Below are 19,267 nucleotides of genomic sequence, written 5' to 3'. Positions count from 1 at the left end.
TTTTCAAATGTATTGATATTTATTGAAATTCTCATTTGACAAATGGCGAAGAAAATATCAAAACTAACAGTCCCACAACAATACAATAAATGTTTATAAGTGCCCACCCCCAGTCACATTTGTTGGGCAGCTCACAAACGCACGGCACACCTCAGAGGCACAACTTCTTTTTTTTCCAGATGCATCTTCTGAACCTCTTGGCTGCAGATAAAGCATGGATACAGTATCCTTGTTGACCTGTAGCACATCTGCGATCATGAACTCTTGCATGCTCCATGTTTACTCCTTGGTTTATTGGCGTAACATTGGAATAACTCAGCAGACAGGTGTGTTGGGTTGATGTATGCCCTTTATCCTGAGCAAGAAAGTTTGCTTTAAGTAGGTTAAATCAGGCAGCTCCAACAGTTTAAATTATTAAAAATAAATTGTGGTATGATTCTAAACCAACCTTCCCCTCTCATCATGAGCCTATTTAGTCACCACGGCCTGCTTTGGTTTGCCCTTGCCGTTTTGGAGTCTCTCCCAGCACTGCTGCTTTCATCGCTGTAGATCTTTCATGCCGATATGCACATGTAATTTGATACAAGCTTAATCTCCCCCCACCGCTTCTTTTAAAATCTGACTTGTCCCATTGCAATTCACATATCTAGCAAGAAATCACACAGCTGAAAAAAGACACAAGTGGAGACAGGAGCGAGTAGAGGTTTCTTGGCTGGCATCCATGTTTTACAAAGACAGGTAATCTACCTCTGTAACGGGCCATGCAATTCTTTTCTTTAACTTGAGAACCTGAAAAAAAGGACTCCCTGCCCTCTTTACACATAAATTTATCACATATTGTACACCAAGGGAAAATATCACGAAGGGGCAAGTGTACACGAAAATATCTCCTCAAAAGTATTGATGTCGTCTGCGGGTCCAAAAACTGTATAGTGAAAGCGGACTAGTTGAAGTGCAATATAAACATTGTTGTCCCAATGCATTAAGGCATAAAACACACCCACAAACTTCTAACCAGTCACACAACTCATCGCACAAAGTTGTGTGATGAGTAAAACTAGCCTCCCTGCTAACAAGATATAGCTATTTTAGTATATCATTGAGAGACAATTTTTGTCGCTTTGGATGAAGCATGGGAGAGCCTTGGCCTGGTTAAAAACCAGCCTCTTGTTTTATGCTTTGCTTCTTACAGAGAAGCAAAGCTTCTCTGTAAGAAGCAATAACTTCTTCAATAACCCTTGGCTATTGAAGAACAATTCCTGAGAAGTCCAGCTCAATGGGAGACAATCCAAATGGAACACTGAAGGGAGATGAGAATTGAGTGGAATTGCATAGAAGGCAATGGCCAGGCAGGGAGAGCCTTAGCTCATTATAGAAAGTTCTCTGTTCTCTAGTCGTACTTTTTTTATTGATATGTATAAAAAAAATCACTCTTAAAGCCAGAAGTGGGGCTTGTTCAGACTCCTTTGCTCCAAAACAATATTTTTATTATCTCATCTGCTAATAATTGCATAGTATTTGAGACAACAAATTATAAGGTCCTGATTAATCTAATGTCATGTACAAGTTACCCTTAAAGTTACCCTTAAAGGTCACACCCCTTTTTCAGGGCGTAAAATATACAGCACTGACAAAGTACACACACAGAGTGGTGAAAATGAAAGCAAGCGGGGCGTGTTGAAAATTCATATGACTAAAATATCAGATCAAATGGATAGTGGAGTGATGGAAACCACTGATGGTTTCATGTTGTTAGGATGTAGCTCTCCTTAGGGCCTGGATACAAGCAGCTGTTGTGTTCCCTCCTACGGCAGGATGGCCCACAGCTGTTGTTACTGGTCCTCGAGATCCAGCAGATCGACACTGGGGTGAACTTCAACACCAACCTGATTCCACTCATGCTGAGTTGGGAAAAGACAGCGGGGTTTGTTTGGCTATGGGTGGACCTCAAACCCGTGCAGGAAGTTCAAAAACCCACATTGTAACTTATCACTTCTATGCACGGGTGTGATGCTCACCTTTGGGAATGCAGAAAAGAGATATGTTGCGAAAAATGATACAAGGGCGAGTGTCTGAGGCTGACGACCTGAGCCTAACTTTACAACAGCAATACAGATTCTCTGTTACACAGCCTAACCTGCGAACGGGGCAGGAATAAACCAGATTTCAGAGCTGTCTTGTCTGTCTAGAAATGGCTTTCACTCAGAGGAAATGAGTCTACGACAAACAGGCATTGCTCAAATTCCTCCCCTTGTCATTGCTGCTAAAGCAAATAATGGCTTAGGGGGAAGGATTCCGCCACTGAATCAACAGATTGTTTGTATCTTCACAGGCTCAAAGGGAACATTTTCAAGGTTTTGAAAATGTTAGAGCTTTTTTTTCCAAAGGAGATGATTGCTTGCCTCACTGAATCCATGGGGTTTCAGCATCTCAGTTCAAGGAGATATATGGATTTCACCTCTCGGGATTGGAAAAGACACTGGACATTGGATAATTTGCTGCAAACCTGCCTGCTTAGGACTACCAGCAATGTGACTTCCATTCAGACTGGAATAATATCAGCATGGGAGCAGTATTTTTTGTTTGTTTTTTTTACAGCGACAGTTACATGTTCATGGTAAACCACATTAATTTGAGAGAGAAGGTCAACAGGAATACAACATTATTTATGGAGGATTTAATGTTTTAAAGGAAACCATTTTGGACAATTGAGGGTTCAAGTTTTAAAACCAGACCACAATATGTTTTAGAGTGAACTCTAACACATTAGCTTAACAAAATGGGTTCCCTGAGACTGGTTCTATGTTTTCAATGCTACATATCAACATATTTTTAAATTGTTTTCTCTTGTTGTTTTCTGTCTCTTGATTTCCAACCTTTTGTCTTTTCTGGTTTGGATAACCTTTCCTCAAACTGGAAGGACTGGTTGAAATTTAAGCCCTATTTCTGGGTAAAGAAACTACCTTTGACCTGAGGTCATTCCTCTAAATTGGCTAAAAGTTCCTCTTTTTTCCCCTCCTCCTGTCCATATTGAATTCTTAAACTGTGTCTAGCTCTCTCTTCTCCATATCGACACACCTAAGTAATTGGTGATGTGGACCATATGTTTGGCTTGAATGGCCTTCTGTTCTGTAAAACCATTAGACATAGTCAAAGATATATTATAACCTTGTTATTGGGCTACCTGTCACTGGCTGGGTACCCATCACATTTAGAGGGGTTAAGCCTTCCAGTGCTGTTTCTGTTTTCCTGGCCTTCTCAGATGGTGGATCTGTCAAATCAAACATATTACTTCAAGACACAATGGGTATAGATTTATCATTGTGGGTAATCTTCACAGTTAAATGACCTGCTTGGAACTTTTTAGCAAAGCAGGGGTATGAGGTGGGTGTATGACCTTCTAGCTGGATGGGGTTGGGTGAAAAACGCTTGCATTTTTTGGGAACTTATGTTTTATGGGGTCAGAGTTTAGGTTGTTGACTTGCCATCCGGCACTGGTCTTTTCGCTCCTTTACCATTGCGTGCCTTGGTGGTCTCGGTCATGTCACACAGTGTAAAATTGAGAAGTTCACTATTTAAGTTCAGCAATTTTAGTTTGCTCATGGTAATGGTCTTTCATGTTTTGCAGGACTAAGTTGACCCAAATGGGGTTAAAACCCAGAGTTAATGGAAGGGAGGCATGTTGTAAAGACTTTGAAATAGATTTATAACGTCAAATTATAATGAGATTTTAGCAGTTGGGTTATCTTTATAATTAATGCAAATGGACTATTTTGAAAAAAAAAACAACAAAAAAACAACCCAAACAGTCCCTCCAGTTTTTCGCAGTTTCATGATTGTGGAAATTCACAACGCTAATATACAGCTGTGAGCTGTGAGTTTATTGCTGATTTCCCACAAAAATGTTCAAAAACATTGGGCTTACGTGACAGCTAACTCTCAGCTGCTGCATGCAGTATTTTTTGTTCTACTACACTGCTGCCTCAACCTTACTTGATGTCAAGTTATAGACTGTGATGGATATGGCGAGAAACAAAAATCACATTTACCGTTGTACATTTGCGCAAAGGTTGGAGCATGGTTATGGGTTATGTCCAAGTCTGCTGATATTGACGTATTGAAGTTTTTTTTAATGGTTTTATTGGCTCTAGTAGCCTTTGAGAGTGGTTAGACAGGAAAGAAGGTCATGAGAGAGGGGAAAGACATGTGGCAAAGGTCATGAGGCGAAGAATCAAACCTGCAGCCTCGAGGACTAAAGCCTCCTTATGTGTGTTGTGCTTTACCCCTGAGCCACCACAGCAGCCCATATTCAAGTTTTTTAAAGAATTAAAATGTTTGTGTGCCCAGTCTGATTGATCTATATTGGTGCTTATTTTCTCTGCTTATGTAGTGGATGCATTTTCCTCTTGGTAAAACCCAAGCTCTCTGCTTTTTAACTGCTGTTGATTGATGTTATAACCTGCGGATTATCAATAGTAACACTTCAGCCTTGATCAAATTATGAAAACCTGTATTAAATAAAATGATTAGAGACAGAATATTCTCTTTGTTTTTCCACAGATCCAGATGTGAAAGCCTCAGCTGGTCTGAACACATGAATGCATGCAGAGCATGTTCCAGTGTCATGTTGCAGGTGAGACACGCTGATCCAAAACAAAATCCCTTTCACCAGACGTGTACCAGATAGGTCAATAAATCTAACATTTTTTGATCACAATCTGGAAAATGTCCTTCATTTTTTTCCCCTTGATATCAGAACATTATCACAACAATAAACACCTTTATATCGATCTGGATCAATCAGTTCATCTGTTCTATGTAAACTGTATTAGCTAAATTAAAATTTGTATGCAGTGTGTGAAAAGGGGTGGTTTTTGACTGTTTTCTATCAAAAACTCTCTTGCTTCAGCAAATTGACCATATCACTTGGACATGCGGCAACATTTTCCATTTCCTAGCTAAAAATATCAACAGTCCTGATGTTCTTACTGCTCATAGTCTTGCCTCTCTATAAAGTCTGGTCATCTACGAGTCACAATTTGAGATTACGATGGTGGCAATTAATCTTTGGCTATTATTGTCGGCATTGCAACATCCTTAGCAACAATAATATTGAAAACTGCGGCGCACACTCGTTATGATAACTGCCTGCCTAAATGGATGCCACATGACCAAATAATAAACCAGTGGCTCATGAGCAATATTCAGCTGTTTCTTGTTGTATTTTTTGCCGACAGTCTCTGTTTAAAATTAGAGTCAACTGTTTCATGTACTGATGCTGATGACTGACATAAATTTTTTTAATCTAAACTTATTTTGACGAATTCAGAAAGTAAATACTCTCGTTGTGTGAAGTATTGTAATATCTTGTTTCTCTGTTCTTTATAAGGTAAAACTTTGAATCTAATAAGTTAACATTAGCAGGTTAATTAGCCAGCCTGCAGTCTGCTGCTTAACAGACATGCCACTCATAATACTATTATGACTAAATTACTTAAAAAGATAAAGGTTCACAAAAACAAACCACTGCTGTTACCGGTCTCTAATGGACCAGAGCATTTCAATTTTTAGGTTCAGTTAAATGACCTAAAAATGTTTTTGTAAGGCAAATGACAGAAAACCAGATGTGTAAAAACAAAGCCATCTATTTATCATAATCACAACCTTTCATGCACCGTTGTCAACATAATACCAAGAAGAGAACAAATATTATTTTTGATTGATCTTGTTCAATTAAAGCAAACCAAAAAAAACAAAAAAAAAACATCACACCACTGAAGAAGGAGCAGAAGCAGAGCTGACTGGATATTGTAGCACAAATGCTGTCTTTGAACTAGATCCACAATCAAATTGAAAAGCCCATGTTTAAATAGGCTTTCACATTCACCGTATATTCATTCTGACAGGCTTGTCTTGACTTCATGTTGTGAACAGCCCTTTAAAAGCCCGTTATTATGAACCTGACGTAAAATCCGCCCACCTCCTCTTTATGTGCTGGAAAAGTCAGACCCCTTTCATCAATGCCCCTTAATCACAAGCAGCCTAATAAAGAAAACATGCAAGGAGTCAAGAGCCGCTGCTGGCCTTCCTCCTTTCACCATGCCTCTGTCTGGCAGGTCCAGACAAGCATGCTGTAACAAAAAAAAAAGCTGAAGATGTTTGTTCTTTACCTGGCAACAGCTGGGTCACTGACACTGAGCCAGGTAGTGATATTATTTACCTCCAGCTCTGTCTGAACAGACTATCCAAAGTTGGAAGAAAAACCATTTTTCAGTTAGCTTCTGGCAGCACTGATGTGTAAATTGTGGGCAGTTCTCCTCTGAAAACATGTTAGTTGATGTGTGATTACAGCGGCGTCAGGGTTGTGTGGTCATTCACAAATTTTCTGTAACAAGTAAAATAATACAGAATCCCGGGTAATCTAGATCTTATTGGTTTTTTTAACATTTGATTTCATGCTGTGGCAGAAGCTTCAGGAAGCAGTGGAGAATTGGACGCTCAGGGAAACCCCAGCACAAACGCACACAGATATACACTTTTCTCCCAGAATCTTTCTTCCTTAGCTTTTGTGACACACAAATAAAATGATTACTTCTATTCAACTGAGGACTTTGTGTTCCATTCATTTTAGTAGCTGCATTTATGCCCAACCCAGACATTTTCCCTAACCATTACCAGTGTATTCTTAGTACCTCTAAACTGAACAACTTATGTATCTCTAAACCCAACTTATGAATTTAAATTTTTTTATTGTGTGCAGTTGATCACATTTCCAAATGTATGTGATGTATGTGATCTCCTGTGTAAGAAATGCAGGCAACCTAAAATGCCCCTCATTCGCAGTAGAGGAGGCAATAACAGCGTTATACATGTAGTGAGTGTGCTCAGCGTTTGCGGAAGTTAACATGGATGGTAATGGTGGAGAGATTTTAAAGTTGTTGTCCAACAAGCGTTTGGACATTAACAATTTAATCCGTATTACTGACCACCATGGTTGCTGTTTTTCTTCACGCGTCCACGTATGAGGACGCAGAATAGTGACGTTTGTTGAGTTGGCACCACATATCTAAGTGGTCTGGGTTGCGTTTGTAAAAATTCGATCTGTGTTGTTCAAACAGACATGAAAAGATCAGATACAGCTCGCGTAAGGCCAAAAAATTTTTTTATTCGGGCCACGTCAGCCTGCAGTGTGAACATAGCCCAAATCTTGGACTTAAATTTGGTCGGATTTCAAGATAGCCAGTAAATTAACTCTCACACAAAGTGAAATTTGTTTAAAAAAATTAAATAAAATCACGATAAATGAGAACATATAGCAACTCAAAGCACCCAGGGTACGGGTTTAACCATTAGTACTGATGACACTTGGTCTCATTGAAACATTTGGGTCTGTAACCAATGACTGATTCACCCTCCCCGGTCCTCCCTGGCAGCTGTGTTGACTGTCTCATGCATGGGAACCCTTGATTATGGGGCTGACTGTACTTTTTGGGTCGAGTCTGGCAGTCAGTTCACCGCTCTTCCCGCCGCCGGCACGCACGCAGCACCCAGTCCTCCGCTTTGATCATGGCGCGCTGTAAACGACCGCTGCTCCATCACCCCATGCCTCAGGTCATCCACCGGGCTTTATTGGCCTAATGAATGCCTCGGCGATGTTTATCTGTGCTGTAACGGGTCTGACTGAAAACGCCTCCAGCAGCCACTTCGTGTCCAACGAGCTCACACTTTGGCAGACAGTTGTGTGGCGTGCGCTTCATTAGAAGCCTCAGCTGCGAGGGCCGCATATCATTTCTTCATTAAAGTTTATGATTTGTTGATTTTAATAATCTGTTGTGTGATTGTTTGGAGAGCATTAGAAAACCAGCTCTCCTTCGGTTAATGGGATACAGGTGTTCTAAAATGACATCAGTGTTTGAGCTCAGTTGGAAGTGGTTGTATTGCTGAAATATAATTATATATATTATTTTTTTCCTTATGAAAAAACATCCAGATGTGATTTATGATTAACCTTTCTCTGTGTAATGCATAAAATATATTAACATATGATGAAAAACTGCAAATGTTTTGGACTATGTAAATAATATGTCTTGAGTGATCAATAACAGATGCTTGAATTGGATGCATTATGGGCATCAGAGTTTAATAAATACTCGAGTTGGCATTGAGCCTCTCAGCCAGTTTAAATATTGACAAGACGTTTGGCTGTGTTTTGCATTAGGTCTTTGCCTGTGACCAGCAGCTTAGCTGTAAGAATTAGAAATTGCGTAGCTTCAGGAGTTGAGTGTTGATGTTTCCCCAAAGGAAAATGACCAAACCCTCATCATCAGTGCTCTGTTACAGGCATATCTGAGCATTTCCTGCCTGTTTTATAATAAAGCAAAATATGTCAGGAGTAATCCTCCAGACTTTAGCCTTATATTATCACAAGAGAAAAATTATGCATTAATGCATGTTGACCGGTTCCTTTTTAATGAAGAAGAGGAAGTTGTTGTACTTGTACCAGATGTGGTGTCTGGTTAAGTTTGGAAGACATATTATGGAAAGTAAAAAAAAAATCTTCCTATGTCAGTTGGCGCAAGGTACTGAAACAACTTAAGACCAAATTTCTTCTTTCCAATTGTGGCCCGGCAAAAGATGAGGCATCTTGATGGAGAACAAGACTTGTAACATGAACAAAATAAGGCGGAGTAAGAAGAATGAGCATGTAAGAAAAAGGACAGGAAGAATTACACACTTTTCTTTCTCTTCTGATTCTTCTTCATCCTTCATTGTCACCTCATCTTCTTCTTCTTCTTCTACTCTTTGAATCCACATCTACTCTTTGAATCCACATCACACCATTTCCCACACTGGCTGTCACTGGTGTTTCAATGGCACATTTCCGTAGGTTGCTGAAACACAAGGCTGACGTAATAGTTTTTTAGTGCTATAAGCGATACAGTGCCACTGGTTAAAACTGATGGTGCAATGAAATGTTAAAACCCAACATTTCAGACTGTTATTGGTATATGCACTGCCTGGCCAAAACCCACCACCACAATCTGGATTTAACTTAGTAAATGAGTACGAACCTCATATTGGATAATTACTGCATCCATTGTCTTTCAGCTGACGAAATGCAACAAGTAGGTTCTCATGATTGACAGACGTGGAAAAGAGGTTAGTTTGTTTAGCAATGATCAAATAATTTGCATTAAGCAGAGAAACATGTAAGGAGATTGCAGAAACTATTTTAAAAATTGGATAAAGAATTGTCCAAGGCATTATCAAAAACTGGAATAAAAGTGGGAAAATGTGGTGGATTGTGACTGGCGATCACTTATACGTTTGGTAAAATCAAATTGAAGAATAAACACAGTAAAGGTCAGGCCTATGTTTTACAGTGAAAGTAGGAGCATTTCCACATGCACAGTGTGAAATGAATTCAAGGGATTGGGACTGAACAGCTGTGCAACCATAAGAAAACCACTAATCAGTGAGGTTAACCAGAGAAAATAAGCTATAATTTGCAAGTGAGCATAAAGATTGGTCTCTGGAGCAATGGACGAGGTCATGTGGACTGAGGAGTCCAGAGTGATGGGTGCATAAGGGTAAGAAGAGAGGCAGATGAAGTGATGGACCCATCATTCCTAATGTCTCCTGTAGAAGCCTGTGGGGGCAGCTCTATGGTCAGGTGTAGGCTCAGTAACATTACAAACTGACCGACGGCTGAATGGCCAGGTTATTTCATCAATGGACTTTTTTCTTCTGTTATGGCATAGTCATATATTAAGATGACAATGCCAAGACTCATCAAGATCAGATTGTCAAAGAGTAGTTCACACATGGATCAGTCTCTGATCAATGTGTGTGACCTTAACGGGGTTAAGGTCAGACCTTAGCCCCGTTGAGAAGGCTTTGCACAGTGGTCAGACTCTCCCCATCATCAATACAAAATCTTTCTGAAAACTAATGCAATACTGGATAAATTTTGACATTCCTGAAGCTAATTGAAACAATAGCTATGTTTCCATTACAAGGGGGAGGGGAAGCTTTGTTGATATTCTGCCAATGTTGAAAAAACACAATTCCGCAATTGTGGTTTTTCCATGGAATAAGAATCACAATGAAAATCACACTAAAGGAAGTTTGTTCATGCGACGTCATTAAAAGAACATGCCGCACCAATATCCTCCCACCACTTGCTGTTGTCTTCGTCTTTTTCACCAGAAGTCACATGACTTGTGAGATGTGAAAACAGTGCAGTTTTGTGAAATGCACTAAATTTGATACAGCTGAAAAACCACCTCATCCAAGCGCAAAAACTTATCGATAAACGCCCATTCATCCATTTTCTGTACACCCTTATTTCTAGTGGGGACAGGAGGGGTGCTGGTGCCTATCTCCAGCAAACGTTCTGGGAGAGAGGCGGGGTTCATCCTGGACAGGTCGCCAGTCCATCGCAGGACAATACAGAGACAGACGGGACAAACAACCAAACACTCACACCTAAGGAGAATTTACCTGACAGTCATGTTTTTGGACTGAGGTTGGAAGCTGGAGTACCCGGAGAGAACCCATGTATGCACGGGGAACATGCACACTCCATGCAGAAAGGCCCCGGGCCGGGAATCAAACCCAGGACCTCCTTGCTGCAAGGCAACAGTGCTACCAACTGCACCACTGTGCAGCCTTATCGATAAACGTGTCTTTTCAAAATTGCAGTGTTTTTGTTAAGCAAATGTATTTTCGGAATTCTAATTCGTGCAATTGTGAGGCCCAGGCAGTGTGTTTAACTTCCGGTTGGTTTAGGTCGAAGTGACTGAGTTGGGGCTTGGTTTCTGATTTTCCACTTGGCTTTTCTAAGTCTTTGATCATTTGCATGAGACTCTTGTATCTACATGGGTTCATTCAGTCGCCTGGTATGTGCTTTCTGTCAAAATGTCAAAATCTGGTATTTCGACATGTCGGTACCTGGTGCTGTCGGTTGGCGTGGTCAGAATTTCCCTCATCACAAAAACACAACACAAAGATGAAGTTCCTATCGTTTTAAATAAACCCTAAGAGAAAGCTGCATTGAAACATCACAGTTCTAACTTGTGACATTTAATATTCTCTTGAGTTCAGTCTTCAGTTTGCAGAGCATGCAGGCTCTTATCATGGCTCCGTTTGATCTTGTTTGACCAAGTTCTTTGGCTCGTAGATCAGTGAGGTGTAGTTTCACCAGTGTCATGTAGTATTCAGCCCGTAGTCTGAGAAATGTTTGCTTTGAATTTGCGACAGGTTAAGTTCCGATCCTCCTTTTTTTTTAGAGAGAGAAAGTGTATCCCACACGCTGAAAGAGGGGGGCTGCAAATGAAGGAATGGCACAGTTGTTGTTTTAGCAGCTGAGATTTTTTTTCTTCATACAATTTGCTTTGATCCCGCTGGTTGGAAGCTTGACCCATACATCTGTGTCTGACACTTGGCCGACCTGCCGTGTGTGTGTATGCGTGAATGCTCGTGTGTGTGCGCGTGCATATGTGGATGCTTATTTTCACTGTAACGGGTATCCAGGCTGTTTCTCCTTCTGAGAAGTTACAGAGAGAGAGAGGTCGTGTGTGGATGGAGCAGCTGAAGGATGAAGCTTTTAACCCGACGGTTCAGATGATCATATTTTTAATGATTTGGATTTCCCGCTCACATCTCTCAATATGAATTTTATTTTCTTATTTTCTAACCTTCTTATGTATTTTATTGGGGTTTTGTGTGATGAGACCAGCACAAAGTATGACATGGCTCTGAATCTGAACAAAGATGCCAAAGACTTTTCAAATTATGGAATAAAGAAGTCTGAAAAGTTTGCATTTGTAATTTCTTCCCTTTGATGTTACCCCTAAAAGAAAATCTTCTTGTGCTGTGCCCACTGCTCAGTGAGAGGGACCAGGCTGTGAAACAAAGAGGTTCAACAGCGTAGGCAATTTAAATCTGTCTTTAAATTAACCACTGCATAAAAGCAGATGTTCAAGGTCTCTGGTTTTTTTTAGAGAGCTTTAGAGAACAATAGTGATATTTCTTACTATTCTAATATAGTACAACCCCACAACAGTCTTGCAGACAAGACCCTTCTGTTGTCCTGAACTGGCCAGACTGAGAGAGCATTTATCAGAGATAAAATCAAGAGGTTCATGGCAACTCTGGAGGAGCTACAGAGATCCACCACTCAAGTGGGAGGACAATGACTAGCAGTCCTATGAAAGGAAAAGAATCTGTTGAAAAACATTTAAAATGTATGTTCATAGTGTATCCTATCCAGTTTGAATGAGCTTAAGCTAATTTCTTAAAGAAGTATGGGCAAATATGTCAGTCTCTAGCTATGCAAAGTGTATGAATACTTTGGCAAGACAATTTGGTTAATTTCAGCTTCTTTGGTTGCATCTAGATACTAATGTCTTATGTGTGCTTAGAAAATACTTATTGGGTTTCTTTTGTGTTGAATTGGATTAGTTGGGAGATGTAGCCCAAAGGGACATGCATATTCGTGACACCGTTGCGTCTTTCTTTTAGGCGGCATTGTCTGATATAGAGGATCGTCTTCGGACCATTGTCCTGCGAGTTCCGCTGGTGGTCCCTGCCGTAAACGGCTCTCGAGGAGGAATCCCTTTCTAACGTGCTCTCTCCTTCCTCCAGGCCTGCGTCTCTTTCTGCGGTCGACCTCTTGACTGTCTGCGCGTTTCTCCGCCTTTCATGTAGCCCCTCTCGCTGTCTTTGTCACACGCCCACATTCGCGCACACAGGCTGAGCTCTGTCCCAGTGCAAAGCTAATCGCATATTGAGGTTTTTAGGTGTCTGTGGGGAAAGGAAGGACCCTGCTGGCTTGTCAGCGTCTCTGACCTCTCTGTCACAATGGGTCGCTCGCTCTCCTCCCACTCGTTTCCCTGCCAAGCTGGGAAGAGTAAATATTTATCAGCCCCCATGACAATGAGCCAGCTTGGGAGAGAGAACCTCTGACTGGAGCTCAGGCATGGCCCCTTGGCAAGGCTGATGTCATTTAGGAAGGATCGTAGGGAAGTTGAGTTGGAACCTCGGTATGCAATACACAATTGAAACATAAAAATGCTCTCAAGGTAGCAATTTGTTTTTACCAGGCAGATTCTCTGTACTTGAGTGGTGTTGGTTTTGGTCCATCCTTTAGAGGAGTAACTTATAAACTCCTGTGAATACTGGGAATCCACTGTGACGTGAGCTATTGGCACAAGACCTTGCAAAACTAAAAGACCACAATATTTCTTGTCAAAAGAAAATCACTATCACAAACCCTCATACTCTTTCTGTTAGTATGACTAAATGTCTATACTGTTTTGAAGAGGCCTGGAAGCAAAGGTAATTTTGAGACTCTTATTTTCAGTTCAAATTCAAAAATACTTTATTAATCCTAAATGAATTTTTGACATATGAAGGGGAAAGACTTTGATTAGTAGATTTGTAGGCACTGTAAGAATTGCACAATAGGTAACTACAATTGATGCTAATGTTAGAATTTGCTTTGGAACCTTCTGAAGCAAATTCCAATTGGCATTAAGCTAAAGGGCTAGTTCACTATTATATGTATTTATAATTTCTCTCATCACACCCTCCCCTTTAACTGAAAACCAACAGGCTGCTGCTCAGTATTCTGTCTCATGTTATTCATTGGACTTCCCTCGAGATTATACACTCCTTTCATGCTTTTATCCACTGCATACTTTTTCACATTGCTCTTTAGAAGATCCAAGAGAAATGCTATCTCGTTTACTTGTGCACAATGAAATGTCAATCTGATTTGAGGAAAGAAAACAGCCTAGAACCAAACATCCAATAACATGTCAAATAGGCCTGATAAGCTTTTTACATGTACTTGCAGTGCAACGGGGAAGCGGCATTGCTGCAGCTGTACTGTGATGAAGCACAGACACAGAGTGCACTAAACGATAAAGGAAGCACCTGTCCCAATGATTGAAACGCAGCGAATTACAAGCAGGTGCTTCCATGCAGGTTCATTTGGTAGGATTTCTTAGCACTTAAGCACTTCCTGTACTTTCACATAGAAGTGCTGGATTTGCAGGAGGCAGCTGAAGTAAGAATACTTCGTAGGCAAAAAAAACAAAAAAACAAAAAAAAAAACAAGTCCGAACAGATTTCAGAATGTATTAAAATTGTTTTGTTTAGCTAAGCCCTGCACTTTGAACAGATTTAAAAAAAAAAAAAAAGTTCACGTTTTCAGACTTATCTCCCAGCCTATTTTTTTCTTTGCTGAGAAGAGCACACAGCCACTGAGTCAGCACATATTCCTGAGGCAGCAACCAAATCAAATCATTGTCAATTTGCTCGCTGCTGCGCTGTTGTTCTCCGCAGGCATGTTAATTGGCCCAATAAGATTTGTTTTGGCTGAGCTCCACAGCGAAGTTCTAATATGTCAGATATGGTGTGAAAAAGCGGGGGGTAACGGCCTGGCAGGGATAGGATCCATGTGTGCCAGAGAACTCAGAGTTTATGAGACACTTGACTAACAGACTCATAATTTTAAGATGTCTTTGATTCTTGTTTGTTTGAGCACATTGTGAATATAAATGGACTTATTCCAGTAAAAGCAAACTAATACTCGTACATTTCTCCTTAGATAGTTCTTGCCAGAAGTTGCGTAGACTTACCATTCTCATGAATCTCGCGTGAATTTTTGGCTTTTTTTTGATGAACTTCTATTATTCCCTTTTCCAAAGATAACGCAACGTCCACCTTTGCTGTTTTTTTTTTTTTTAAAGACAAGAATGACCCTCAAAATTGTAAACTATCCACACAAAACGATACATAAAAGCCCAAATACATCATTGGTTAACTGTTCCGCAGCAAGTAGATTTCAATAATCTCCTGCCATACTTCTGTGTATAGCTGAGGATACGGCTTTGTGTTTTGTTGGGCGTTTGTGAACATTGTCCAGTTGGAACTCTCATTTGAACCCAAGTTTCAACCATTTTCTTGTTAATTTTGAGCAGACCAACGTGTTTTTGTAAAAAATATTTTTTTTTAAAATGACAGGAAATTTTAAAAAAGCACTTGGTAACTATTGGAAGACATTGTTGACAAAACTTAAACACACAACTACAGAGTCCTAAAAATGTTAAATACAAAAAAAAAAACAACAACAAAAAAATTACAATTAAAATAAATATAATTTTTTTTTGTACTTCATTTAAATTCTTTGAACAAGCTAATTAATGCTGGTCACATTCAGAGCTGACCCAAGACATAAATGAACCAAGCAGCTGCTTGGCATTTGGGGGCCCCATAAAGGCATATTTTGTTTTAATAAGAATGACATTGCTATTAAATTAGATTTAAAGGGTACAACATACATGAATAAAAATAAATGTTAAATTGTTTATCATTTAAATTTAAGATTTTAAAGGAGCTGTCTAGGTTTTTTTGTGAAAGTGCAAAAAACATAATGTTATATACCTTTAGTTTGTTGTGTTACCATAGCTACACTCTGATGCTATGAGTTAATTTTTTGTGGTTGGGCTCTGGGGGGCTGTTTAGCTCCACATGCGCACTCTGTTGTACCCTCCCCTTGTGCCTGTTCTCTGTCTCCCCCAGTCGAATAGCAATATGAGCCTGTCTGTTTTAAACGCACCAAAACGATGGAGTAGAAACCAATACATTTTCAAAGAACTCTACCAGGGTAGAGTTGTACAGCAAGTCAAACCCCCTAAAACTAGCATCTGTTCATTAAAATGACATGTTTGGGAGTGACTAATTATCACATGACTTAACTTTAATCATCTTTTCCCTTTTGTTATTTGATTTATCTTTGAATATGACCAAAATGCAGCTTTCACTTTCTGGCTAGAGTTAGAGGGGGAAAATGGCAGAGAGTAGAAATCCAGCCAAATCCTCTAGTATTTATGTTTTCTGTTAGCTTGGTTTGTAAGGGACAGGATTATACATGTTAAGCGCAATCTTAGCCAAACGTGGCATACATTAGTGTAATGTTCTTGGCCTGTGTTGAACGATACGAGCAGGTAAATGTGGAAATCATTAAGCGACGCAGCCTGAGCAGATGAGTCAGATTCAGCGGATGTGTTTCAGTCCAAGGGTCCTGGAAGTGTTATAATCGCTCTGTGTATTCAGTGTGGAAATCATTTATTCAGCGTTAAACCTGTGTATGAGCATCCTGTTTTGAAACTATGTGCAGAAGGAGCATCTCTGGACATTACATTTTTTGTCCAGTGGCCTGATCTCAAAACATTAGCTTAAGTCCCAAACCCTTCCCCTTATATGTTGTACATTTGGTTTCGCCGTACGCCCAACTGTGAGACTTATTGCATAGCTCCACAGCAATCCCAACACTTACAGATATGACTGTGGTACCTCTTGTCCTCCCATTATTATGACTTTTGGGGCCCGTTGACCCAACGCATGATGTAATTCCATAAGCCTGTCACCACTAATTTCCTCTTCATTTTTAATGACTCTAAGATTAATACCAGACCAACGCTGGGCCTCCGACATTTACAGGGCGTGGATTTCTTTTCCCCTAATTTTTATTTTTTTTTTACTTTTTTCCCCCCCAGTAATTTGCTGTTAGAACAATTTTGTACTGTTTATAAATATTTATGGACATACAGAGACTGTTAATAAAGTCCACACAGGTGGAAGGAAACTGAACAAGTTTTTTCCCCTTATTTTCAACATTATTGGTTCTGTGTGGAGCCAAAAAGGCTGAACCCACCATTAAACATGCTATAATAACGACTTGTTTTCACGCATAAGGGAGAAAGGATGGGGGGGGAGTCATAGGTTAAACGTACCCTGATTTGTCTACGGATCATTTCTGCTCTGCATGTGCGGACAAACACACACCTGCATAGCCTCACAGCTGTATACACACACACACATCGACACACAGAGAACCACCTGTTGGCCCTTTCTTCCCCCCTATGATACTGTATCGGTTTGTTTTTGGTCGTTAAGGCTCAGCGGCTGCAGAGGGGGGTCAGATGTTGTGTAAAGTGGATGAGCTGTCAAAGGGAGAAAGGGGCACCACTATAGTTTTAGTACAGTTGCTTTTTTTCTTCCCACCCCCCCTCTTAAAGCTGGCACTTTTGATCAGAAGAATTTCCCCCAGCAGAGTGGAGGGATGGAGAAAACTCCCGCTGCTCTCGTACCTTCTTCACTCGCCCTCATTTCACAGCCTCGCAGTCTGTCCGCTGTGCTGGACCAAACACAATGTGCGTCTTTGTGTGTCCGGAAGAGGCAGCGGCTTGTACATGGGGAGCGTTTCTGGGACCCATTTGTCAGAGCCTACATTCATCATGGAGCCCCACTGTTGTCAGACCTGCTGCTTTCCCACCGCTTCTCTATTACAGCCTGCTGGTACTCTAACAGACACTCAACACCAGACCTGACACAAACAGTCTGACATACGCACACTCGTCAGGACTGTGCACGCGCAAAATTCTGAGTGCTACTGTACGCTGTACCCTGACAAAAAAGATGAACGAATATAAGAAAGTGATCCTGAGAGAGTCAGGCAGCTCAGCTCTACCTAGAGATGTTGGGTTTAGGTAGCTGCTTGAATGTATTGGAGCACCGATATATCTATCGGGATTTGCTTTGGGAGCTCAGTGATTGGCCGATACTTGCATGACAAACCGATCTTGTCCACATATCTTGTCTACGAGACGTGGGCAATTATCGCGGCATTTATCGTTTATCTTAAGTTTCATATAAAATTTTTGATTTATCGTTGCGACAATAAATTCTAGTTCATGATTTTAAAAAAAGGACTAAAATATAATTTTTCTATTTTCTCCACTGTTTTTTCCACAAGAGCATCAGTAAATTTGAATGATTTAAATGAAGTGTTCATATGCAGCTTAGTGATATAAGTTACAAGTCTTAAAGTATGTGGTGTCCTGAGGAAGCTTATTTCAAATGGGAAGAGTTTTTCCAAGAGTGGGGTTTGTGGAGCTGTGAATTCTGTGTTGTGCAGTCACCTAAACAAACAGTGTTTTTTACATGATAAAATTCTAAGTCTATATCGCCCACCCCTATTATCCACCTCGACAAAGGTCTGAAAATCAGTTTTTCTGATTTCTCTACACCGGGAGAGAGAGTTGACTGACAGGTCTTGACTGCACATTCACGGTTACCAATAATCACCCCACTGGCGCCAACTTAGCTCTACCACAGGCTTGTCACTATATTTAGTGACTTTTCAGATGGGGAAAAAAAAATCTCTATCAGCCAAAATTGGAGTCGGCAGATAGGAGCTGACTCTTGATTGTTCTCTTCAGGTCCAAAGATTAAAACTTCAGTTTTGTTTCTGTTTAGCTGGAGAAAGTTGTAGCATACTCACACATTTATTTATTTTTTTGCTCTAAGCGTCAGACTGGACCGAGACTCAACAGTGAAGCGTCAGTGGACAGCTCCGCACCTCTCTTCACCCGAGTGTCCAAGACATACTGCCACAGATCCGATGAAACGATGACAAAGTCGATTATCGAACTGCGGCCTAGGGTGTCCTGGTGCCAAGTACACATATGGACACCCTTATGCCTGAACATGGTGTTCATTATGGACAATCCGTGACGAGCACAGAAGTCCAACAACAGAACACCACTCGAGTTCAGATCGGGGGGGCCGTTCCTCCCAACCACGCCCCTCCAGGTCTCATTGTCATTGTCCACGTGAGCGTTGAAGTCCCCCAGTAGAACAAGGAAGTCCCCAGGAGGGGCACTCTCCAGTACCCCCTCCAAGGACTCCAAGAAGGGTGGGTAATCTGAACTGCTGTTCGGCCCGTAAGCACAAACAACAGTCAGAACCCGTCAGGCTACCCTCTTGTTCACCGGGGTAAACCCCAACGTACAGGCGCCGAGATGGGGGGCAATAAGTATGCCCACTCCCAATAAGTATGCCCACTCCTGCCTGGCGCCTCTCACCATGGGCAACTCCAGAGTGGAAGTATGTCCAGCCCTTCTCAAGGAGACGGATTCCAGAATCGGAGCCATCCGTCGAGGTAAGACCAACTATTTCTAGCCGAAACCTCTCAACTTCACACACCTGCTCTGACTCCTTCTCCACCAGAGAGGTGACATTCCACGTCCCAAGAGCCCGGAATGGGTTTTGTCCGTAGGGTGTCTGGGCTCTCCTTTAGAAATAGGGTGAGAAGCTTGGTCATCTGGGAGGGACTCAGAGTAGAGCCGCTACTCCTCACGTCAAGAGGAGCCAGTTGAGGTGGCTCAGGCATCTGGTTAGGATACCTCCTGGA

General features: G+C 41.0%; 1 protein-coding gene across 3 annotated transcripts in view; it reads left to right on the top strand.

The window, feature by feature from the left end:
* The window catches only part of disp1 (dispatched homolog 1 (Drosophila)), an 84,700-nt gene that overhangs the window by 22,744 nt on the left and 42,689 nt on the right, over nucleotides 1–19,267 (top strand). For all 3 annotated transcript variants that reach the window (XM_016679506.1, XM_007567747.2, XM_016679505.1), the window contains one exon: nucleotides 4,561–4,633. The gene's annotated coding sequence lies outside the window, so the exon portion shown is untranslated. The remainder of the gene's footprint in view (nucleotides 1–4,560; nucleotides 4,634–19,267) is intronic.

Source organism: Poecilia formosa, unplaced genomic scaffold (assembly GCF_000485575.1).
Source record: "Poecilia formosa unplaced genomic scaffold, Poecilia_formosa-5.1.2 Scaffold213, whole genome shotgun sequence".
NCBI lineage: Eukaryota > Metazoa > Chordata > Actinopteri > Cyprinodontiformes > Poeciliidae > Poecilia > Poecilia formosa.
Note: the sequence above shows the minus strand (reverse complement) of the source record. Positions and strands in the feature narration are given on the sequence as shown.